We start from the raw sequence: 9,467 nt of genomic DNA, 5'->3' as shown, positions 1-9,467 counted from the left end.
TGGTGTCATGTCATCTGTTCCCTGAAGGAGCCTGGGTTTGCAGTGCAGAAGGATGGGATACGTAAGGAATTAATTCTTTCCACTTTTGCAGTTTTTGACTTATGTTCTGAATGGCATCAAACACCTACCTTTTGCCAAACCACCCAGTATTTAAAACAAAATCCAAAAAAAGCTAGAAAAACTAAAGTTCAGAGTTAACCAAGGTTAGCTCCCCACCCTTGTAAAAACTAGAATTTATAAAGCATTCTTAGTGCTTGGCTAAAGGGGAAATCCCCTATTCAAGAAGTGATCAAAGTTGTATCAGATAGAGGATAATTAGCAGAACATGGGAAGTTGCACTGACATTAATGTTCTTGGTGACAGCAGACTGCCCTGACAAACATACATTTGACAAAGTGAGGTAAAATGGTAGCAGATCACCTTAATCAGAGGGATAGAAGAAGCTGCATAAGGGCATCCTTAAAGATTCTTCACACGTGCAAGAGCTGATTGCCAGTGCCATTGCTGTGTCAGTATCTTTAATGTTTTATCTTTGATGTTGGCTCAGCATACTCTAGGACCTGCAGTTTCTGCATAGAAGTGGCTCTTTAGGCTGCCTGGAGTTGCCAAGCTGTCTCCAGGTCATGCAGAGGAAAGAACATCCATAGAAACAGAAGTGGAAATCAGTGAAAGATCTATAAAGTGATGCCAACTTATGAAAAATCTGTAAAAAACATGGTGAAACTGAACACACTACGCATTGCATTTGGTAAGAAACTACACAGAAAATTATCTGTATATAAGCTGGGAAATATAAAGAATTATAAAATGCATGTAAGGGCTGAGCTCTCTGCTCCAGAGAGAGCATGGGCAGATTTTTCCCAGCCACAAAGCACTGCAGAGACTGCAGTGAAGTGCAGCAAGTGGAGTATCAGACATGGAAGACTTCAGTCTGAAATCCAAATCATGGACACTAGAGCTGAAAATGATAGAAACAGGAAGCTGCTCAGGAACAGCTTATCCTGTAACAGTTCACCAAACATCCTATTCCTTTTAACAGCTACTCCATGGGCAATTTCTCAGTTGTAGTGCATACTTATTTAGAGGGGGAAATATCTGGATAATTGGTAAGTTCTTCAGGAGATGGCGACTAAGTTCAAAAAATTAAATACTGAACAAAAACATAGATTCCAGTGAGCTTCTGGTGACTGCAGATTTTGATTTGGTTAAAAAGTAGTCAGAACCAGAGTCTGGAGAAATTTATCCCTGGGAGGTTGGTTGGGTTGTTTTTTTTTTCCCCCACAAGTATTTCTGATACTATAATCTACTTTAATACGCAAATTCCCTCAAACAGCAGTCGGTCCTAATATATCCCTCTTCTTTTCCCATGTCCTTTGCCACATATTGCTTGCTGTGCTAAGTGCTAAATGGCTCTTGGAAAGTGCTAAGAGGGTGTTGTGAAAGGGCTAAGCCAAGTTTCACAAACAACTGCCTGTATAGAGAAATAGTCCTGTTGATAGGTGGTACCAGGAGCACCTGGTTGAAGACCCTTGTTTTGACAGGATTGGAGAACTGAACTTCATGGTTGCCTTAAGATAATTTAAATGAGACTTTTTTATCTTGTGGAAGTGAAGGTTTCTTTGACCCTAACTGAAATGAAACCTCTGAATGCTTTGTCAGAAATATTTGACAAGATCAGTATGTTCCTGCTAACTAGGTAAAGTTCATCCTCTCTGCCTGCTCCACCAGCAACCACCTCAGCCATCACTCTTGGCACTTGGTAATTCTCAGAAGTGAAAAGCAATTCCTGGAAGATGATGGAAAGGAAGGCCCTGATGTGAACTTGTCTTCTGAAGAACCAGACAAAGTCAGGAAGAATCCCAAAGTATCCACACTGCAAAGAGGCTTGTTCAAACATTTCCCAGCTAATCACCATTTTCTGGCCATTGGCAGAAGTAAAAAAAAAATGGACTGATGTGTTTTATTTTCTCCAGCAAATGGCATCATGTTGGGGTCGCCAATAAGCATTGCCCAGTGTATAATCTACAATGTACGTATAGCATACAGTCAATACAATCTATGTATGCAATCTACAAGTAGAGGAGGATGCAAGAATGGCAAGAATGTTTTAAGAAAGGGGAGCAGATGGGGTCTTTCAAGTGAAGCAGTTTCCCTGGTGAACCATCTCAGTCTGAGGTTACAGCTTGTCTTCATATGTGTTGGAAGATGTGGGTCTTGCCCTGTGTGCACATGAATTGGGATCACAAGACACCCCTTTGCACTGTTAGTCACTGTCACTTGGGGCATCTCTGTGACACTGGGCTGTTGCACATGGATTTACTCCAGGGAGCGCTGACATGGACTGGCTTCCAGCCCGAGTAAGCAAACACTCTGTGACTAATCGGTAAAGTTACTTATTTTAACTCTAACCCAAAAGATTTGCAAAAAACAACTCCTTCTTTAGTTAGGGATTATATTGTTTATTTTATGGGATGCTTCAGATATTATGAGTTTCTGTATAAAATAGACGTAGTATCATGAACATTGAGGGGTGCCTTGATAATAATTTTAATTCTGTAATTAGATTTTTGCAATTACTGCAGGTTAGATGCTTGCTAATACATTTAAATCAGTCCAATGAATTAGGTTTTTATCCTAACAACACATTTTGAAAGCACATGCTTCCCTTAAGTAGCATAGCATCTGTAACTGTTTTACTGAGCTATTTGGGTTTAGAAATGTGTTTATTATGAAAAATGCCACAGAGCCCGTTATGTCCTATGTAGTGTTTGCCATGTAAGCTATTTATAAGGCAAGCTATTTATAAGGAAAGTCATTCATAAAGAGAGTTAGTTAGATTTATTTATAAGGAAAAGCTAGGCTCATCTCATTTTATAGTTGGAGATGTGGCACAGGGATATGTGAAAAGTTTCCTCAGTGTCTTGCAGCAAGTCCAATTAGTTTCAACTCCCACTACCTGCCCATCCATCCCTCTACCTGCTCAGCCACGGTGCTCTTTGTTCCTCTCCACCCCACTCCACAGCAAGCAGGATAGTTCTGTTTTCTCACATCCTTCCAGCTATAGTCTACTGCAGGGGACACAGCTTCCTCAGTAATGATGGATCTCCATGGAGCCTCTCACCTTCCGAACTGTTAAGAATCCTATGTCTCTTGATCGATTTTTAAGACCAATAAATATGTGCTAATCCCATTTCATCCAAAAGAAAGGTGATATTATTCACTAGATTTGGGCAGTGGGGGTTGGCAAACCCATATTTGCCACTTAGCATTTGCTAGGCTTTTCCTCAAGGTTGAGAAACAGGGTGAAAAACAGCGCGTTTCAGAATTTTTCTGCATTTTTTGTTTTATTGTTTCCTCAATGAAATTCAAAGCTCTGGTATCTGAAGAAAGTGCAGCTAGCTCTAGAGAAAACTGAAAACATGGAGGAAAATATTGTCAATTTTTTTCCTATTTAAATCACAACAGAGACTAGTAGCTACCGAAACAAAAACTGTCCACATGGATACAGGCAGACAAGCAGGGACTGCTTGCACTGACAAGGACTTAGGCACTTTATATTGCCTCCTGGAAGCCCCCCAGGATCTCCTCACCAGGATGTTTAGAAATGGCTCAATAGGAAAGGCCAGGGACATAATTCATGGCCTTTTACTGCCAGCTGCTACAGGGTTTCTCCATCACTTGGTAGGTAGGAGGAATTTGCTCTGCTTCCACTGTCAAATTAAATGTTGGCATCTGAGGGCTTTACAGCAAAATAAGTAATTTTGTCTGCATTTCTGGGATGGCATGATTCAGCCGTGGCCACCCTGAGCAGGTGCCTTGAGCTTGTTTCCATCTGCATCCTACATTTGCTGCCCACTGTCAGGCCTGATCTTACCTACAGCATCCCTGGATGAAGTTGGCCACAGCATGGTGAAGGACACTGTGCACGGCCACCTCTGTAACTGTGTGACTTCATGCCCTTATGCCTAAATGGCAGGGGTTCTCAGAACTTCCTACGGTCTCTGTTTTGAAGCAGAAACCTCTATTTGTCCCGCTCCCAGCAGTCAGCCAGAAGCCAATGGTTACTCTATCAGTCTCCAGGCCTGCTCATCTTAAACAAACCTCCTTAATCTTCCAAAACATCTTCTCAGGTTTGCTGCTGGGCTGTGAAACCCTCCATTTGTGTCTGTCATTCCCCAGGCCAGGAAGAGCAAAATGGTCATCTGCTGCATTGTGCACCCAGCAGCCTGCATTAGCTCAGCCTTTTTTTGGAGCAGCATCATACTGTTGACTTCGGTTCATGGCTGACACCCCAAGCTGCTTTTCTGCAGTACTGCTGCCTGGCCACTTAGTCCCCATTTTCTCTTTGTGTTTTTGATTTCTTCCTCTTAAGTGTAGCACTTTGCACTTTTCTTTACTGAGTCGTTGATTTTCTCCAATTTAGCAACATCATTTTGAATTCTCAGTCCATCCGCCAAACTGTTTGCATCCTCTCCCAGCTAGATGATGTCTGCAGATTTTATGAGTACTCTTTATTCCCTCGTCACACGTTGTTAATGAAAATACTGCATAAAATGGATTCCACACAGATGTTGGAAGGATCCCATTTGAAAATTCCTCTAAGTCTGACAGAGAACAATAGATAACTACGTTTTAAATCTATTCTTTTAACCAGTTAGGCACCTACTTTATGAAAATTTTCATCTAAACTGTATTTTCTTTGTTTTCTTAGGAGAATGTTGTGTGGAATAGTGTTCAAACTTTGTAAGAATCAAGATGAATGACAACTGTTACTTCCTCCTTACCTGCAAAGAAAGGTGTGTGGGGCCCATGCTGACCTAAGCAGAGAAAGGTATTTTTCTAGAGGCTTAAACTGCTTTATCAGTTTCCAATCTTCAGTTCAATTGCTGCAATTTTGTGTGTAGCCACAGCCTGAGTAATTGTCTCCAGTATCTCCGTGATTAAAGCTCATTCAAAATTCCAGCAAGCTTCAATAAAACATTTTCCTCCCTTGCTACAACAATATATAGTCAAAGATCAGGGGGTTTTTTTATAATTCCAAATTCAGCAAGGGAGAAGTTGGCACTAATACACATGTAGCAGCAAAAAACGCCTTTGCAAAACCACAAAGAGGTAGGTAGATTCTTGAAGACATTTCCTACTTTGTAAAATCCACATTCAAGAAAGCACGCTGATGTGTGCTAATAGCTGTGTATCCCCTCAGTCTAGTGATTTTAATTTATGTACTGTTCTGTACTACTATGAAGTTCCTGATGTAATCAGTATCATTGCAAGAAAGTAAAGCTGTTCTTGCAGATGAGTTACAAATACTCATTAGCCATCAGATGTTACATGAGACAAGCATTTGCTATATCCTCATTATATTATGCACTTTTTTCCGCTGTTTATTGGTCACCTCTGTGCTTAATAGCCTCCATCACTCCAGTGTCTGTGCAACCTGATCCCACATACACATGGGTTAAATAGTGGCCCACCTCTCAGAGATCAGGGATCCTTTTTTTTTTTAGTACTTTATCTGAAGGAATGAATGGTTATGATTCTGTAATATTGGAAGTGACTAATCCAGTGTTGTAAATGGGATAAAGGGAAATGGCATGTATTTTGAGAACAAACAGTAATCATTGACACAGTAATTTGCATCCCTGGATGTTCTAATAATGACTAAGTATCACTTCCCCTTGTTTGCATAAGGAAGAGGAGGCAGAGAAATCCAGTGATTTGGCTAGTGCACCACCAGCAAGCCACTGGAAAAGAGAAGATCTGAAGGCAGATCACTTTTCTTGCACTTTGTTTTTCTGTTTTGTGCTGCACCTTTGAAATGCAGCATTGCAACAGGTCTGATCCCTTCACATGTTAAAATCTATGTAAGGGCTTCCCTATTTTATGCCAGAAATAGTCAACAAGGGTTGGTCAAGACTATGCTGGATTTGAGAGACATGGGGCACAGTGCTTTGCCTTCAGAAGGGCTGGTGTGGATGGGTGGCTTAGAATTCCTGACAATTTACATATATTAAGTGCCAGCAGCCTCAATCTGTGCTGTCTTGCTGATGGAATGAACAGATTTGTGCTGCCAAAGGAAACTTTCTGCTCTTTAGAGACTGATTGCAAAGGACTAAAGTATATTCAGTGACCCTTCTGCTTCACAACCAACTTACATGGATGTAAAGGGAGGATACTCGCTACGAGTGGATCCTAAGGGTGTATTTGTACAGTGAGCAGCTTTGCACAAACATTTCTAGAAAGGCATCCCCCTGGAAGTCAGAACCAGTGCATCAGAGGGATGGAGCATTGCAAGCTGAAAAGTAAATATGTTTAATGTCTTAATTTTTAGAAAAAAATTAAACACCTGAAGTACAATTTGCTGTGTACTAAATAAAGGGAGTGCAAAATACCATCAGTAGGACTGGTAACAGCATTCTAAATTGTCTTTGAATTTCACACTGGCTGCATACCACAGGACAAGGGTAAATAGCAGTTAATACAACCTTTACTTAGCTTCTCCTGACAAATATGAAGGGTGAGAAAGTTTCACACTGACATATGGTCAGATATAGGCAAGATGTTCCTAGCAAAGGTAATCCCTCTTTATAATAACTATTTATTGTCATGTGGTTTGGGTCCAAAGAGACGAGTGAAATCAGTAGAACTTCACAGTCCAAGAATACGATAATCTTTAACAAGGGTTTGCCCAGCAGTTTTCTCCAGTTAACATAGCTAAATATGGCTTTACTGAATACATGAAGTAAAAGTTATTTGGAGCTGTGTAGGATTCAGTTACAAGAAGCAAAGGGCAGAAGAGCAGAATATCTAGCTGCTTGATATATCTCAGGCCAAAGAGAAGGCCAGGCTCTCCTGCCAGAGTGGCCACACTGGCTCACCTGTGGGCAAGCATCTTCACAGAATCCTCTCTGGGGAACCTGTACAATGCTTGGTCACCTACATGGTGAAGTAGTTTCGATGTTCATGGAACTTCTGCTTCAGCCTCTGCCCATTGCCTCCTGTTCTATTGCTTGGCAACACCGAGCAGAGCCTGGCTCCATCCTCTGACACCCTCCCTTCAGATACTGATAGGCATTGATGAGGTCCATCTCTCAGTTGTCTCTCCTTGAAGCTGAATAGACCCAACTCTCTCAGTCTTTCCTTGTAAGAGAGAAGCTCCAGTCCCTTAATCATCCTTGTTGCCCTCTGCTGGACCCGCTCTAGGAGTTCCATGCTTCCCTTGTACTGAGGAGCCCAGAACTGGACCCAGTGCTCCAGGTGAAGCCTCATCAGGGCTGGGTAGAGTAGGATTACCTCTCAACCTGCTGGCAGTGCTCTTCCTGATGCGCTCCCAGATACCATTGGCCTTCTTGGTCACAAAGTCACTACTGGCTCATGGACAGATTGTTGTTCACCAGGACCCACAGTTCCTTCTCCACAGAGCAGTGTTCCAGCAGGTCAGACCATGTCATCTTTCCATCAGGTAATATTCTTGTGTTTCAGGTTTCGTGGGAAAAAATCTTTGGAAACCTCAACCAGTTATTAACCCCCAGCCTGATACCCACCTTATAGCTTTGCAGGTGTGCTGTACCCTCCTCCTTCTTTTTGACTTTGCCTTACAGAAGTGCTGCCAGGGGTTGCGAGGTCTCTTGTGTGTAAATAAACCTGCTGTGCTGTGTGATTGGCATCCTTTGGGCACCACTGCAATAAAGATGAAGGAATATTTGTTTACATTTGAGTAGGAGATCAGAAACTCACTGATTCTGACTCATTGCCACAGCACTAGATAACTAGGAACAGCCTTATCTTTTCTGCTGCATTTTCCAGCTGTTTTATTTTGTTTTTTCTCTCCCTCTACCATGTCTGGGAGATTAGTGACTCTTAGTTCTTCTTTCTGGTTTTGCCTCTCTAGTCTCATTACCCTTCTTTTACTCTCTTCCTATACACTTCACTTCTTCAGCTTTCCCTGTGGCTTGTTCTTCTTGATTTCTCATTTTAAGTCCTTTTCAGGCTTGTCACCCTCACAGGCTCTCTCAGGCCAGTGTTCCCAGAAATAGAGTGAGAGTTGGAGGCTTTTGGGCTGCAGCAGGGCAGTAACAGGAAGAGAAATCTGGGAGCCAGGGAAGTTGCAAGAGAGCAAAGAAGAGGATGGAGGAAAAGGAAGACAGGAAGGGACACTCACTGGGATATAGGCAGCAGAAAGGAGAGGAAAGAAAAATATCAAGAAAGAAGGGAGGGAAAGAGGTGGGAAGCTAGTGAAGTGCATACACAAGAGCAAGGGGAAACAGAAGGATGTGAGAGAGGATATGCATTAGGAGACAGGAGAGAAGGGAGATTTCATGGAGGAGAGTAGGAGAGTAATTAAAGGTAGAAGTGTTCTTGCACTTAGGTCTGAAAGGAAAGAGAGGGAGAAAAAAGGAATGGAAGACCTTTAGTATCATGAAGTCCAGCCATCAACATAGAACCACAACTACATTCACCATTAAACCATATCCTCAGGTGTTAGAGCCACATGTTTTTAGAACACTTCCAGAGATGGTGATTTCACAACTTTCCTGGGCAGTCTGTTCCAATGCTTTACAACTCTTTCTGTGAAAAATTTTGTCTCATATCCAATCTAAACCTTCTCTGGTGCAATTTGAGTCTGTTTTCTCTTGTCCTATCACTTGTTACCTGGGAGAAAAGGCCAACCCCCACCTCACTATAACCTCCTTTTGGGTAGTTGGTAGAGAGTGATAAAGCTACTCCTGAGCCTTCTTTTCTCCAGGCTAAAAACCCTCATCTCCCTCAGCTGTTCCTGATCAGCTTGCGTTCCAGACCCTTCACCAGCTCTGTTGCCCTTCTCTGGACTTGCTCCAGTGCCACAATGTCTTTCTTGTGGTGAGGGGCCCAGAACTGAACACAGTATCAGACCTCTAAAGGAAGAAGCCTGTCAGGAATGACAGTGCCTCACCATGACATTTTCTGAGCCTCATGGTCTCTTGCAAGCCCTCTCCTTTCTCTCCAGCACAGGAACTAATGCAACAACAACCACTCTCTAGGCTTTGACCACTAGCTTGCCATACCCAAGAATGCTGCTCAGGCCTGTTTACCACCCCTGGCCAAGCCCCACAAAGCCTGGGTGTAGACACAGAAAGCCCATAGAAATTTGGACTTCAATGTTTTCCTATACTCCTCCCACCAACTGCATAGAGGTTGCCAGAAGTACTGTTTGGACCAGGGGGTTCACAGGGGATGAAGGCATAATGGATGTTCCCAAATTAATACAGGGGAGAAGGTGCTCAGCACCATATGGGTCTTGCATCTAAGTTGCAAGGTACCCTCCCAGATCCAGATACCCAGAGACCTCCAAGCTCTGCCCTTCTGATACCCTCCATACCCAAGTATCCTGGCAGCACCATGGAGGTGCCCTTGGGCAACTTTCCCTCCACAAACTGAAGTTTTCTGGTCCCTTCTACATCATATAGTCCTGCATTCCAAAAACTGAT

The sequence above is a fragment of the Pyrgilauda ruficollis genome, unplaced genomic scaffold, assembly GCF_017590135.1.
Source record: "Pyrgilauda ruficollis isolate IOZ18807 unplaced genomic scaffold, ASM1759013v1 scaffold14, whole genome shotgun sequence".
In the NCBI taxonomy this organism is placed as follows: domain Eukaryota; kingdom Metazoa; phylum Chordata; class Aves; order Passeriformes; family Passeridae; genus Pyrgilauda; species Pyrgilauda ruficollis.
This window is presented reverse-complemented; position numbering follows the sequence as displayed.